General features: G+C 41.9%; 1 protein-coding gene across 1 annotated transcript in view; it reads right to left on the bottom strand.

Moving 5' to 3' along the window:
- Nucleotides 1–13,632, bottom strand: part of SLC6A15 (solute carrier family 6 (neutral amino acid transporter), member 15) — a 74,987-nt gene extending 61,355 nt beyond the window's left edge. Inside the window, exon 1 of the mRNA XM_006882533.1 lies at nt 13,363–13,632. The gene's annotated coding sequence lies outside the window, so the exon portion shown is untranslated. The remainder of the gene's footprint in view (nt 1–13,362) is intronic.
- Nucleotides 13,633–15,708: the final 2,076 nt, after the last annotated feature.

The following is a 15,708-nucleotide window of genomic DNA, read 5'->3' as shown; positions in this document are numbered from 1 at the left end:
ATTATAGCTAATGTCAGATGGATCTTGGCTGAAAGCAGAGAGTACCAGAGGAATGTCTATCTGTGTTTCATTGACTATGCTAAGGCATTTGACTGTGTGGATAACAACAAACTGTGGCTGACTCTGAGAAGAATGGGATTCCCAGAACACTTGACTGTGCTTATGTGAAACCTATACTTGGACTAGGAGGCAGTTGTCAGAACAGAGCAAGGAAACACTGCACAGATCAAAATTGCATCAAGGATGTGTCCTATCTCCATATATTTTCAATTTATATGCAGAATAGATCATCCAGAATGATCTATGAAGAGAAGTGTGGTATCAGGATTGGAAGTACACTTATCAACAATCTGTGTTATGCAGATGATACAACCCTGCTTGCTGAAAATGAGGAGGGCCCTGAAGCACTTGCTGCAGAATATCAAGGATTGCAGCTTTCAATGTGTATTGAAGCTCAACATCAAGTAAACAAAGAGTCTCACCACTGGGCTGATTTGGCAGCATCATGACAGTTGGTGAAGAGATTGAGATTGCTAACAGCTTCAGTTTACTCTATAATCAACACTCTTGGTACCAGCAGCCAGGATATTAAAAGACAAATTGCATTGGGAAAGTCTGCTGTCAGAGTCCTCTACAAGGTACTGAGGAGCAATGATGTCAGCCTGGAGACTAAGCTGGGCCTGAAACAGGCCATGGTCTTTGCCATTACTTGCTATGGTTCAGAGAGCTTGACAATAGCTTGGGATGATAGATGGAGAGTTGATACCTTTGAGCTTGGGTGCTCAAGAAGCGTATTGAATATACCCATGAACTGCCAGGAGAACAAATAAGTTCATCCTGGACAGGGTGAAGCCAGGCTGCTTCTTGGAGTCAAGGGTTCTGAAGCTTCGTCTGACATACTCTGGACATGTTATAAGGAGGGATCAGTCCTTGGAGAGGGACGTCATTCTTGGGAGAGTGGAGAGACAGCGCAGGAGAGGAAGACCCTCAAAGAGATGGATTCATTCTACCACTGTGGTAATGGGGTAGGTGTATTGGAGACAATGGGACTGGCAAGCGATACAGCAAGGTTTAGGGCTGTTGTACATAGGGTCGCTATTAGTCACAAGCGACCCTACAGCACATAACAACAATAACAACATGCAAAAATACACTGAGACTATTACATCATCCAAAAAGTCCTATACTATTCCAGCATTAAATCTAAATGGTCTAGATTTAAAAAATCTCATCTTCTAAATAATCAAGATCAAGTGACACAAAGTTTGCTAATTTGGAAGCAGAACCCATCTTCATCTGTGAACTTGTGAAAAGTAGAAAACAAATAAATTACAATGGTGGGAGAGACACAAGTGTAGTCACTGTTAAGCCCTAAATTAGTTCTAGCTGTTTTCTCAGCTTAAAGCAGTTGTTAGCCAATTTTCAGAGCCATTTAGAGTCTTACTTCCTCCTCCACCTCTGTTCCTTTTTCCTGTTTCAGCAGTTCAGATTTAAAAGTTAACTTCCTTTAGGATTTAGTAATAGCAGCAATATTAGTCTTAACTTGTTCTTCCCTAAATCAGAACAAGGAGAACCTCCTTGTGACATTCAGGAGGGAGCCAATCATCTTCAAGATGACAACCAGAGCTGTGCTGCATGATTAAGATGTGAACACCACGCAATCCCAGGCAAGCAGTGAGGTTATAAAACAGCACAAGTTCTGCAATCTGTCTCCTCTTCCTGTAAAAACCAGTCTGTAGACAGAGAGGCTGATTATTTATGTCTATGCCCTAGTCTCTGATATATTAACAGAAAATAAACTGCAGGAGTGGCATCAACTTCCTAAACAACTTTCCTCTGGAAACTCTATGAACTTTGTGAAATGATAGTTATGGAAAGGCTTCAGGTCTTTAGTTCACAGTCACTATGAGTTGTGCTGGACTCGACGGCATTCTACAACTACAACAACAATTGACCTGACATCTATTTCTGAGATTGAATTTCAGTGATAAAGAGGCAAGCCCAAAACTTTCAGTAACAGAGTAGCCATTCCACTTCTAAATAAGAGAAATCACAGATATCAAACCCAGCAAACTACACTAGTTCCCAAAGCTTGAAAATAATCCTCTGCCCTTAGGAACCGTGTGATTCTGCTCTGGTTGTTGACTACATTTTATAAATTCTTAGTGAAGGCTATGAACTCTGTCTTCCTGGCACACCAGAAAACATCATTGCTCCATTGGTTTCCTCATTGTATTTTACTATGAAGATTTCAAAGGGCAGCTCTATAAGACAAAGTGTTATAATGAAATAAATGTGCACAGAGCTAGACAAATGGAGGCAATACGCTCTGTATTTTTCAAGCTGTAAGTAGTAAAGAGCAAATTCAAGTCTCAAGTTACAATATGGAAGGATTCTATTGTCAAAATACTGAATGATTCAGGAATTGTCAAAAGAAGATGGGAAAAATGCACCGCATCACTACATCAAAAACAATGAATTGTTTCAAGAAGCAGCAAAGACCAGGAGTCAAGGATAATAAAAGATGAAGTTCAAGCTTCACTGAAGGCATTGGCAAAAAATATAGACTCAGGAGCTATAGAATAGACTATGAATATAGAATAGAATATGAGGTGGTACAATAAACAAATATGGATCCAGAAACTGAAAGAATACCAGTTGGGGTGTTATAACAAATATAGTCCTGGACATGTTCACTAATCTATGCCAAGAAGTTGGGGAGACAGTTACACCAGGTACAGGACTAGAAGATTCTCTATTTTTTCCCATTCTGAAAAAGGGTGATCCAATGAAGGTGGAATTGGTTGTTGTTGTTTTTGTTGTTGTTAAGTGCCATCGAGTCATAGACCACTCATACTGAACCGATGAAGAAAAGACCTGAACACTTCTATAACTTTCATCATTTCTCCATGTTCAGAGAGTTTCCAGAGACAAGCTATTTTGTAAGTGGATGCCACTCCTGCTTCCAAGCTTGTTTTAACTGAGGAGCTCCACTAAACACTGTCCACCATGGGCAACCATTACCACATTTGACACATAAGTGTCACAGTATTTAGCATCACAACAACCATGAATTACCTCTGCACAGCCAATGGACAGACCAGTGCTATATCACTTAAAAGAATGTTTTGCCAAAAACAATGAAAAACAGGCCTGAGGGCCACTGATTAAAATCACCACCTTCGGCTTGGTAGCATAACTTTCTATCCACTAGGCCAACAGAGCTCTCTTATGTTGTTTACGGAACAATATCATTAATATCACGTGATGAAAGAAGTAGTTCAGGCTGCTTTGAAGGAAATGGCAAAAAATAAGACCCCAGGAATAGATGGTATACCAATTGACATATTTCAGCTAACAGATGCTGCCCTGGATGTGCTCACCAAGTTGTGTCAAGAAATCTGGAGAACAACTACTTGGCCAACTGACTGGAAGAGAGCGATATTTGTTCCCATTCCAAAGAAGGGTGACCCAACAGAGTGTGGAAATTATAGAACAATATCATTGATTTCACATACAAGCAAGATTCTACTGATGATTATCCAAAAATGACTGGAACAGCACATCAGCAGAGAACTGCCAAAAGTCCAGGCTGGGTTTAGAAGAGGTAGTGGTACTAGGGATATTGTAGCTGATGTTAGATGGATCTTAGCTGAAAGCAGGGAATACCAGGGGAACGTATATTTGTGTTTCATTGATAATGCAAAGGCATTTGACTGTGTGGATCATAACAAACTGTGGCTGACTCTGAGAAGAATGGGAATCTCAGAACACCTGATCGTGCTAATGCGAAACCTATACTTGGACCAGGAGGCAGTCATCAGAACAGAGCAAGGGAACACTGCATGGTTCAAAATTGGGAAGGGCGAACGCCAGAGCTGCATCCTATCCCCATACCTTTTCAACCTGAATGCAGAACAGATTATGCGGGAGGCTGGGCTCTATGAGGAGAAATGTGGGGTCAAGATTGGTGGAAGATCTATCAACAATCTGCATTATGCAGATGACACAACCCTGCTTGCTGAAACTGAGGAGGACCTGAAGCACCTGCTGCAGAGGGTCAAGGATTCTAGCCTCCAGTATGGATTGAGGTTCAATGTCAAGAAGACAAAGATTCTCACCACTGGGCCAACTGGCAGCATCAGGATGGATGGTGAAGAGATTGAGATTGTTCACAGCTTTAGTTTGCTTGGCTCCACAGTCAACACTCTTGGCACCAGTAGCCAGGAAATTAAAAGGTGTATTGCCATGGGAAAGTCTGCTGTTAGGGATGTCTCTAAAGTGCTGAAGAGCAATGGTGTCTCTCTGGAGACTAAGGTACGTCTGATATAAGCCATGGTTTTCACAATCACTTGTTATACATCAAATAGTTGAACAATGACCAAGGAGGATAGAAGGAGAATTGATCTGTGGTGCTGGAGAAGAGTATTTAGAGTACCATGGACTTTTAGGAAAATAAACAGATTCATCCTGAAAGGGTTAAACCAGGTGGCTCCTTGGAGGCAAGGATTCTGAGGCTCCATCTAACATACTTTGGACATGTTGTAAGGAGAGACCAGTCCTTGGAGAGAGACATCATGCTTGGGAGGGTGGAGGGACAGCGCAGGAGGAGAAGGCCCTCTATGAGATGGATTGATTCAGTGACTGGGGTAATCGGGATGGAGTGTGAGAGACAGTGCAATTGGCACAGGACAGAGTAGAGTTTAGAGCTGTTGTACCTAGGGTCGCTATGAGTCGCAAGCAACTCGACAGCACATAACAACAACATCAACAAGTACATTCTTGCTGAAGATTACTCAAAATTGACAGAACAGTTTATCAACAGAGAACTGTCAGATACTCAAGCTAGATTCAGAAGATGACATGGTAACAATGACAACATTGCTGATGTCAAATGGATCTTGGCTGAAAGCAGATAAATAGCAGTTAAGAAAATGGGATTTTTTTTTTGTAATGCTATTTGTTAACTTTTTTTTAATTTAGGTTGTTTATTTTTCATTTCAATGAACATCTACAGAGATTTTGGGATTCCATTCATTCAAAAAAAAAAAGTTTAGGTGGTAGAAACTGCTAAATGTTGTGAAATGTCGTGCAATCCTCATTCCAATCTTCCAGTGGGGGTTTGACAAATGCTCATAGGCTGAACAACTAGCATAAACTCTCGGGCCCCCACTCTCTTCAACCATAAAACAAGGGTGGGACTACAGTTGATTTCATTTTCCATAATCTGTTGATTTAATTTACCAGATGTTTTAGGTCTGACTTTTCAGCAGATCCTGATGTAAAAACATGAGTTTTGATGTAAAAACAAAACAAAACAAAAAACAAAAAAAAACCCCAATGTATACAAACTTTGTAAGTAAACCAGTATAAAATAAAAAGTTTATATTTAAAAAGAAAAAGAAAATGGGATTAAAATATATTGCACTAGGAAAATTTGTTGTCAAGACTTCTCCAAAGTGCTAAAAAGCAAAAATGTGAGTTTGAAGACTAAAATGTGCCTGATCAATGCCACAGTCTTTTTCAACTTTTTTTTATGCACGTGAAAGTTGTATAATGAAAGAGGAACCAAGCAATATTCCCTTGTTCTGTTTGGAGAGTTGCTTACTGGCAAAGGCACTTGACTGTGTGGATCACATAAAATTGTGGCTAACATTAAGAAGAATGAGAATCCCAGAACACATGATGGTGATCATGAAAAACCGATACCTAGATCAAGAAGCTCATGTCTGAACAGAGCAAGGGAATACTGCATAATTCACAATTAAGAAAGGAGAGCATCAAGATGTATCCCTTTTCTATATGTATATGCTGACCAGATCATTCAAGAAGCTGGTCTTTATGAAGAAGAATGTGTCATAAGGACTGGAGGAAAACTTATCAACAACCTGTGTTATGCAGATGACACAACCTTGCTCAGAGAAACTGAAGAGGACTTGAAGCATTTGCTTCCAAAGATCAAGGACCACAGACTTTAATATGGATTGCATCTCAATATATAAAAAAAAAGAAAGAAAAACCACAAAATAAAAACCGCAAAGATCCTTATCACCAGGCCAATAGGCAGCATCATGACAGATAAAGGCAAGATTGAGGTTGTTAATGATTTCATCTTGTTTCAACCCACAATCAACACCCTTGGCACCTGCAGTCAATCATTAGACAAATTGTATTGGGGCAATCTGCTGTCAAGGCCCCTTCCTGAGTGCTAAAGAGCAATGATGTCAGCCTAGGGACTAAGGAGCACCAGGCCCAGGCCATGGTCTTCTCAATTGCTCACTATGCATCTGAGAGCAGGACAATGAATCAAGATTACAGAAGAGGAATTGATGCTTTTGAGCTGTGGTGCCAGAGAAAAGGGATGAACTTACCATGGATTGCCAAGAGAACAAACAGGTCTCTGCTTGAAAAGATGATACCAGATTGTCCTTAGGAGGCAAGGATTTTGAAGCTCCACCTGGCATACTTTTGGTATGATGTCAGGAGATGCCAGTCCTTGGAAGATAACATGCTTGGAAGGGTAAAGAGTCAATGAGTCAGCACAGGAGAGAAAAACCCTGGATAAAATGTGGCCATGGAGTCAGGGTGTCGAGAACCCCAGGTTGCTAAGGATGAGGGAAAGTTCAGAGTCCTTGTTTATAGGGTTGCTATTAGTCGTAGTATACTTGATGCTATATAATAATAATTCCATTAAATGATAGAATCAATTAATCAACAAATGTATTAATTTTACAGTGAAATGTTAGAAGCCCTGGTGGCATAGTACTTAAAGTACTGATTCAATAGCTGAAAGGTCTACAGTTTTAATCCACCAGGCTGTTCAAGAAGGCAAGGAAGAAAAATGGCAGTCACCTCTCCTCAAGATTTAGGGAGAGGGTTAAAACATGCAACAACAAATGAAATAAAATCTAACTTCTCTGTAAATTCTGTTAATTAAAATTACAATTAAAATAAGATTTTATTTAAAAAATAAAAGATTTAAAACCTTCGAAACCTCAAAGAAGGCTGTCGTGAGTCAGAAATTGACTCCACAGTAGTTTGTTTTTTATAGTGAAAAAATAGCTTCAAGCAAACAATCATTGCCATTGAGTCCGAAGCAACTCAATACAGTTGAAGTGTCTCATAAACCCAACATTGGTTTTTCAGAGGCTATAAATTGATTAGGAAGGGACTGTGCATCTTTCTTCTTCTGGAAGGTTAAAATTGCCTGCCTTGGGGTAGCGGCCCAACTCTTCATCCACTGAGTCACCAGGACTCCCTAGAATTATCTTGTGGCTGTTGTGTACTGTCGAGTCGGAATCGACCCGTCGCTGACCTTCTATGGGGTTTTCAGAAGCCCGGGAAGAGACTACCCATCTTTCTCCCATGGAGCAGCTGGTGGATTTAACTGTGTACCTTCAGGTTGGCAGTATAGCTCCTCACCAGTAGGCCACCGGAGGTTCTTATTATCTTAGTGCCTTAAAAAACTAACTCAATGATGTCAAGTCAGAATCCACTCATCAGAGAACCTTCAGCAGGTTTTCAGGGGCTGTCAATCACACTGGAGGAAATAGTCCATCTTTGTCCCACAAAGCTGCTGGTAGACTCAAACCTGCAGACTGGTGCCAGTTCTGGGTCAGTATCATAGCTCTCTACGGACTAGATCACCAAATCTCCCCTTTCAGTGTTTTAGCCATAAAGAAACAACATGATCTTCTGACGGAAAATGTCTCTTCTTTTTTATCTTGACTATAATTCTATGATTACTGGTAAGATGCTTTTTAATAGTACGTACTCTAGTCGACCCCTTATGCTTGTTATTTATAGAAAAAGAGAAAGTGATGCTAATTTTAGTCAAAGCTAATCTTTAAGATAAATTTTTGTTTACCAAAAGATAATTTTCCAAATACTTCTCTAGAAGAACAGTTAAAACTTAATTAGGCAAATTGGGAATCGAGCTAAAAGTGCTAGACTGTAAACCCCACAAGAGAAGACTGTCCATCTTTCTTCCTTGTAGGAGCTGGTAGATATGAACCACCAGATGAACACCAGCTTTCAACTAGCAGCACAACTCTGTATGGACTACACCACAAGGGCTCCCCAAGTAACTCGGGTCTTTAATAAAAGTTTTCAAGTAATTCTCTAAGGTACAGCTACTGCCATCTCCAAGTTCGTAGCAGAGGTTAGTGAAAAAAGTCAAGGACTTCAATGTACCACATGAGCTTTAGTGACCATGACCTTGAAACTAGAAGAATTAGATGGTGCCCCATTACCAGTTTCAGATCAACGTGAAAGGGATCAATAAAAGATCTCTGACAGAATGAGAGAAAAATGAGAGGATAAAACTCTCAAAGTTCTAAAGATGTAAGGTTTAATTATCTGAAAGAGATTGGTAGAACCCCCAAGGACTATGGCCATTAGCTACCCTGTAAGCCTGCTCTTAAATCAATCATCACCATGACTCAACTTCCGATGAAATCACAGACAGACCTATATGACCATCAGTAGCTTCAGGGAGGAATGTACTTTGTAAAATAGAGCTTCAGGGAAGAATGTACTTTGTAAAACAATCAATCATAGAAGATTTAAAAGTAGTACCTAAACTTCAGAAAGCAGGATGAATGGAAAACACAGGGATGAAGTGGAGGCAATTCTTTTACAAAGTGAGACTGTAATAAAAGTCACAAGAAATCATTTCTATTAATTAAGTGGAAAACCCTTTTTCTCTATAAATTTCCCACTCAAATTATAACACAAATTTAAAAAAAATTCAAACCATACCCCTCAATAGTTTGGACTTGGTTTTGTTTCATTGAGAAGTAAACTGTTTCTAGAACTTATCTGGAAGACAACTTCAGAGTTTAAATGATGAAAATTTCTTATCTATTCATGTATAGGTTTTATTTTATAAATAAATCAATTTCTTGCTGTCAAGGAGTCAATTCCCACTCATAGAGACCCTAATAGATTTGAAGGTTGCAAATCTTTATCTGAGGAGCCTGCCCATTTTTCTCCTGCAGAGATGCTAGTAGATTCCACCAACTGGAGATGTGCTTTTGGGGGGTTAACAGCACAACACTCTGCAAACTACATCATCAGAGCTTCCTCCCAGTAGAAAAACAAATAATTCTAGCTATAGAATTTGTTTCTGTGTGGTGCTCTGTGGCTGGTTCTGTCCCATAGTGACCCTAAATGCCACAGATGGAAACACAGTCCATTCTTATACCATCCTCATAGTTCTGGCTATACTTGAGATGATATGACATTAGTTGTGGTGGTTATGTACTGACTCATAGTTGATCCTCCACAAGGTTTTTAAAAGGCAGTAAATTGCACAGGAGGAGACTTGCCCATTTTTCTCCCACAGAGCAACTGGTGGACTTGAACCTTCTGCCTTTGGGATTGCAGGACAGCTTCTTGCCACTAGGCCACCACAGCTCTCTATGCAAGCCACCAGAGCTCCCTATACAAGCCACCATTTAATTGCATTTAGTCTTAAATAATTACCCTCATAACACAATTAACACTCTTGGTAGAAGCAGTCAAGAAATAAGGACACATTACAATGGTAAAATCTGAAATTAGGGATCTTTCCAAATTATTGAGGAGTAGTGATGCCAGTTTGAGGACTAAGGTGCATCTGATCCATGCCATTGTCTTTCCAATTACTAGCTATGCATTTGAGACCTGAACAATGAATAATGATGACAGAAAAAGAATTGATGCCTTTGAGCTGTGGGAGCAGCCAGAGTGCTCTTTGGAGGCAAGAATGATGAGGCTTCGCCTAACATACTTTGCACATATTGCTAGGAGGTACTATTCTTTGGAAAGAGACATGAAGTTGGTCGGTGAAGGAGAGGAAGACCCTCATACAGGTGAATTGACAAGGTGACTGCTGCAACGGGATCTTGGGTGTCAGGAAGTGCGAGGACGGTGCACATAGGGTTGTTGTTCATAGGATGGCTAGGAGTCATACTCAACTCGATGGCACCTAACATCAGCAACAACAACAATTCCCTTCAGTCTTCCTTTCTTTGTGATGACCCTCCACTTTTCCAAGGTGGAAGCCCTTCTCCAAGGAATAATCTCTCTTAAAACTATGATCAAACTCAATGAGATGAATGGATAGTGTCTGAGGAAATGGGCTTAGGTGTGTCTAGGATGACAAAGACGGTGCGGAATGAATCAGGGTTAAAAATAGTTGTTCATAAAGTTGCTAGAAGCCATATTTTCTTGATAGCAATTAACAAAAACAATGACAACAAAATAAACTCAGTCAAAGTGAAAATGGCACAAAATAGAACAAGTCCAGTCCCTAGAAGTCATAGTCACATTAATGACACCTGACAACAATTACCTTGAAGAAGATGGATTGACACAGTGACTTTAATAGTGAACTAGAACATAGCATAGATCCTAAGGATAGCCTGTTGTTGTCATTTTTATGTGCCATCAAGTTGCCTGCAACTCATAGTGACCCTGTGTACAAGAGCATGGAACCCTGCTCTATCCTGAGCCAACCTTACTGTCTCTGACACAGTCACTAAGTCAATTCATCTCATCAAGGGTCTTCCCCTCTTGCACTGTCCCTCTCCAAGAACTGGTCTCTCCTTGCAACATGCCCAAAGTATGTCAGAGGAAGCTTGCCTCCAAGACGCTGCCTGGTTTCAACCTCTCTAGGACAAACTTATCTCTTCTCCTAGCAGTCCATATGTATTCAGTACTATTCTCCAGCACCACAGCTCAAAGGCATCAATTATCTTTCTATCATCCAAAGTCACTGTCCAGGTTTCTGATTCATAGCACACAACTCTGAAGACCAAGGCCAGGATCAGGCACACCTTAGTCTCCAGACTGACATTGTCGCTCTTCAGTTCTCTGGAGATGTACCTCACAGCAGCCTTTCCCAATGCAATTCATCTTTTGATTTCCTAGCTACTGGTGCCCACAGTGTTGACTCTGGAGCCAAGCAAACTAAAGCTGTTAACAACTTCAATCTCTTCACCATCTATCTTGATGGTGATGGCATAGGATTTGGCAAATTCACTTTAAAAAATATACCTCAGTGAAAGTGAGAATGGTACAGAATAGATGACAAATTCTGATGGGTCGTTGTGGTAATAAATTGTGTTGGCAACCCAAAGGGATGGGATTTAAATCCACCAGCTGCTCCATGAGAAAACGAAGGGCAATCTTCTCTGATGCAATTACTATCTTTGAAAAGCCACTAGAAGGTCTATTGAGTCAGTTCCAACTCAGCAGAACATGACAAAACAATTAAGAGTTCCGGTCAACTTGATGACACCTACCAACAAAAACAAATTACTTAGACTTGTTTTAGATATTTTGTTAACTGATACAAGGCAGTTCATCTGGATATTGACATTTGAAATATCTAAATTATGGATTTTTTTAAAATCCCCTTTCATTTATTAATTACTTTATAAATTAAGTGACAGCACAGTTATCTACTGGAAACATGTATTAAAACACTACACCTCAAGTTATACATATTCAAAGTATTAAGTAATTCTTGAATGAATAATTACTTTCAAATACGTGTTAACTCCTGTTTCAACGGAGGAGGTGTGGTGAAGAACACATGGGATGTTTCACGTAGGAGGAAATTGGCAATTAATTAAATTTCACACATTTGGTGGCATAATGTATTTTACTCTGATAAGCATATATAAATTGTGTGAATAGAAAAGGTAGTAACAGTCACAAAAATAATATAGGCAATTCTGTTGGTGAAATACCCTAAGTGTGATTTGCCAGAAATATTTTTGAAAGAAAATTTCGTCATCAAGTATTTCCTGAGTACTGCACTCCTGGAACCATGAGCTGGAACAGAGATTTTGAAGACGAACAAGATGGGGCAAGGTCCTGGTCTGCTGTTCATAGGGGTGCTGTGAGTGGGAGAAGTTTTGGCTACAACTAACAACGAGAACCTTCTTTCTAAATAAAAGTCAAGCCCAGTATCAGGCACTTAAGTCAGAGTGTGGGTGTAATTTAGCACTCCACGCAGAAGCCAGGGCTGAATGAGGGGAAGAATTTTTTTCTGTAGAGAAAGATACTCCCCGAAGCAGTTTCTCCAGTGGCCTAGAAAAGCACCCAGGCACCAAAAGGTATAGCTTTAAAAGCTTTAAAGAATGAGCGATGAGGACATCAGCTAACGTGTCACTCCTCCATTACATTGCCTCTGGCCAGCGTAGGGTGCACACGAAGACTGTGTCTACCTTTAAGACCTGGAAGGGAAAGTCTGGGCATAGGCACGGTCGCAGTCTCATTTGCATAAGCACCCAAACACTGCAGACGTCACTGTGCCAGGCCCCAACCCCAAGGCTTTACTCCACCAGCCATTCCTCTAGGAAAGATGGGAAGGGAGGACCAGACATTACAGAAAAACTAATCCTATCAGAAAAGCTGGGGGGTTTTTGTCCCAAATTTTCTCCTCTATAGTAACTACCTCGGGGGAAGGAGATCACGCCTGCCACGAAGATATTTCGGGTGTTTTAATTATTCATTTTTAAAAGGCTTCACGGACTGAAAGGCTTCCTCAAGCCCGTCCTCTGTTCTGATTATGAAATATGAGCTGTGTCAATGTACGGTACCGCAAAAGCGATCTAGGATTCCAGTTCCTTGCTATCCACTCCTTCCATTCTGCAGCTCCACCCTGCCTGCTACACTTTAATACTGGGATGCGCAAAACATTCCAGCTGTGCTTGTAGCCACGTGCCTCCTCAGCAGTGAAAGCCCCACTTCAGGAGCTTCTGAGTGTCTCTAGCTAAAGGCAACAGGAGTGACGCGCCAACACTGCCTCCACTAGCTGCTCTTTGCAGCCCAGAGAAGCGAATGAGGAATGAGGGTCTCTTCTTTTCCCGCCCCTCCGCCCACCCCCTCGAGGCTGGGTTTCCAATTCACCCAGAACGCTTGGCTAGAGCCTCTCTCTGCCCCTGAACCTCTCAGCTTTCCTCTCGGGCTTCCTCTTATCGACCCCACCCTTCATCCTACTGTGACTGGACAGAGAAAAATGAATAAATCTCCCGGGGATGCCGTGGGAATTTCCACGAGGAGTCAGAAGGAAGGATGGCTGCACATTTCCACCCATGTGCTTCTCTTGACACACCGCTGTGCATGCTCCATTGCAAGCAGGTGTGGGGGCAGAGCCTGGGTCACCCCGGGAGCCCTCCTCTGCCTAGAACTCCAAGAGCTTTTGGGTTTCTCCAAGACAGTCTGAGCCCATTCCAGGATCCTGCAATAAAGTCCTCTGTCTTCCCCGGTACCCAGTGCATAGGGCGAATGACTGGCTAAGCTAGGCCCACCCCACCCCACCCCACTCCACCCCCAACCATGTCCTTAGCATTTGGAGCGTGTCATTACCGTTAGTGCGTCTGGCCCAGGCGCCTCTTTGCCTCTTCCACGTCTGGGCAGGAGCTGCGGACGCCTAACAGTCGGGCCAGGTAGCAGAGGAGGTGAAGGCCGCAAAGGAGCTCTTTGCAGAGGAGCAGCTGCTAGCCAAGGGCAGGTGCTGGGGCTCAGGTTGAAGTGGTCGCAGCCCTGCGGATCCGGCGAGGAGAGACTCGTGAGCGCCTGTGTGTCTGCCAGGGAAGGAGCACGAGATGCAGGCGGGAGGTGCGCGCGCGCGCGTGTGTGAGTGAGTGTGCGAGGGAGGGTGTGACGGAGGCACCCACGTGCCCAGCCCGCCTGTGCTAAGGCCGCTGATGAGCTGCAGAGAGGGTGGGGGCGGACCCGAGGGCTGGGTGCTGGAGTCCCGGCTACGCCGCCCCTTGACGCAGAGGCAGCTGCGGCTGCCCCGTGGCATCCTCGTTGCGCTGCGGCGGGGCCGGTTGATGAGCGCAGGAGGGCCTCAGGGAAGCCCAGCTCTAAGTGCAAAACAAAACAGACCCGCCTGTCACTCAGGTCCTCTCTCAACCCAGAGGGCGAGCACCAGTTGTCATAGTCTTTCCTCTGCCTTGCCTCCACCTCGCGCCTTTGTTTTAGAGAGGATAACAATAGAAATGATGCTTTTTCGCACGCATCCTTTTGAGTGCTCTGCAAGAGTCAATTTCACCACTACAAACTAGAAAGAAGAAGTGACTTAAAGTAACATTTTCCCCCCTTATCTTTTTCCCCATGCTGGCCATTTACATCTCTTGCAAAAGAAATGCTCCCTGGGCATTTCTTCTTTCTCTGGAAGTAGTTTGGCAGTGCTTTGTAATTCTCTAAAGGTCATAAAGAGTAGTTTCAGGGATCCTAACTCATCTACATTGATTCCTCAGTATCCAACTTCTGCAAGTGATCTCCTTATTTGATGAAAGTCTGATTTACATTCACTCATAATAAGCCATGTGGACAATTCTTAGAATCAGTGAGAATGATAGAGCTTATCCTTCTTTTGAAAAATGGCTAAATCTTCCTGTAAACAAAACACAGGCCCTAAGAATTAAGTTATCCATCCATTGTAAAAACTTTCAAAATGCAGTGGTGGGTGGTGGTATATACCTTCACGTTGGAACTGACGCATAGCTGACCCTCCAGTGGATTTTCAAAGGTTATAAAGAGCAGGGAGTAGACTGCCCATCTCTCTTTTGCAGATCAGCTGGTCATTTTAACCTTGTGCCTTTGGGTTGACAGCACAATTCCTTACCATTAAGCCACTTGTGCCACTCAAAATGCAGTGGAAATGTAAAATAAACCGAGCACACATTGGAGTGGGAAGTTTCAGTGATTTGGCAAAGTAAATTTTTCACAGTTGATTGATACTACCATTTTTTTTTAAATGCTATGCCCTTTTAGCCTTTCCAATAATCCTTCAGATTTTGAAGGTTTGAATCCAATTAAGATTGAATTAAAGAATAAGACTATTGGAGGCAGGTTTTTCAGGCACTGAAAAAATCTCCTGGAAAGAAATCACAAGACCTAAATTTCAGGTCAGAACATTGTTACTAATCCTCAGCTTCTAAAGCAGCCAAGAGGGCTTTTTCTCAGACTTGTCTACACTCCCACCTTTAAAAAAGAATTTTAATCTTCTGAATGATCTTCACTCTCACAGATACTTAAATGATCTTTGAGAGAATCACCATGGGGGCCGCTGTGGAGGGGGGAGAGAACAGTTACATTGAAGATTATATAGAACACCTCCTTATAATTTGGTTTTGGTTTCACATCTGTGTAATAGGTTGCTAAATGCTTATGTAGATATGTATCATAACATAAATAAATGAAATTATATATTTAGAAAATAAGATAATAGAATAAATGTTACTAATAACAATGAAAAAGCCCTTTCTAAGTGGAGCTGGAGCTGTGGCATAGTCTTTACGGCGCTGAACTGCCAACCCATAGGCAAGCTGATTGAATCCACCAGTCGCACCTTGGGCATAAAATGGGCAATCCCTGCCCATGAGAACTGTAGCCTCTGAAAACTCATTCGTGGGTCATTATGAATTGGTTCTAATTCCACAGGCAACGAGTTTGAGCTTATGGGGCAATCTCCAATTTCATATGGAATGGAAAAAAAGCCCCAAATGAGCAAAGCACTCCTTAAGAATAGAGGAACGGTAGGAGCTATCTCACTCCCTGATTTCAAATCCTACTACACTGCCATAGTGGTAAAGACAGCATGGTACTGGTACAATGACAGACACATAGATCAATGGAATAGAATTGAGAATCCAGAGATCAACCCATCTATCTATGGTCAACTGATTTTTGACAAGGAGATGA

The sequence above is a fragment of the Elephantulus edwardii genome, unplaced genomic scaffold, assembly GCF_000299155.1.
Source record: "Elephantulus edwardii isolate Elephantulus edwardi_28Jun2011 unplaced genomic scaffold, EleEdw1.0 scaffold00021, whole genome shotgun sequence".
In the NCBI taxonomy this organism is placed as follows: domain Eukaryota; kingdom Metazoa; phylum Chordata; class Mammalia; order Macroscelidea; family Macroscelididae; genus Elephantulus; species Elephantulus edwardii.
This window is presented reverse-complemented; position numbering and strand designations above follow the sequence as displayed.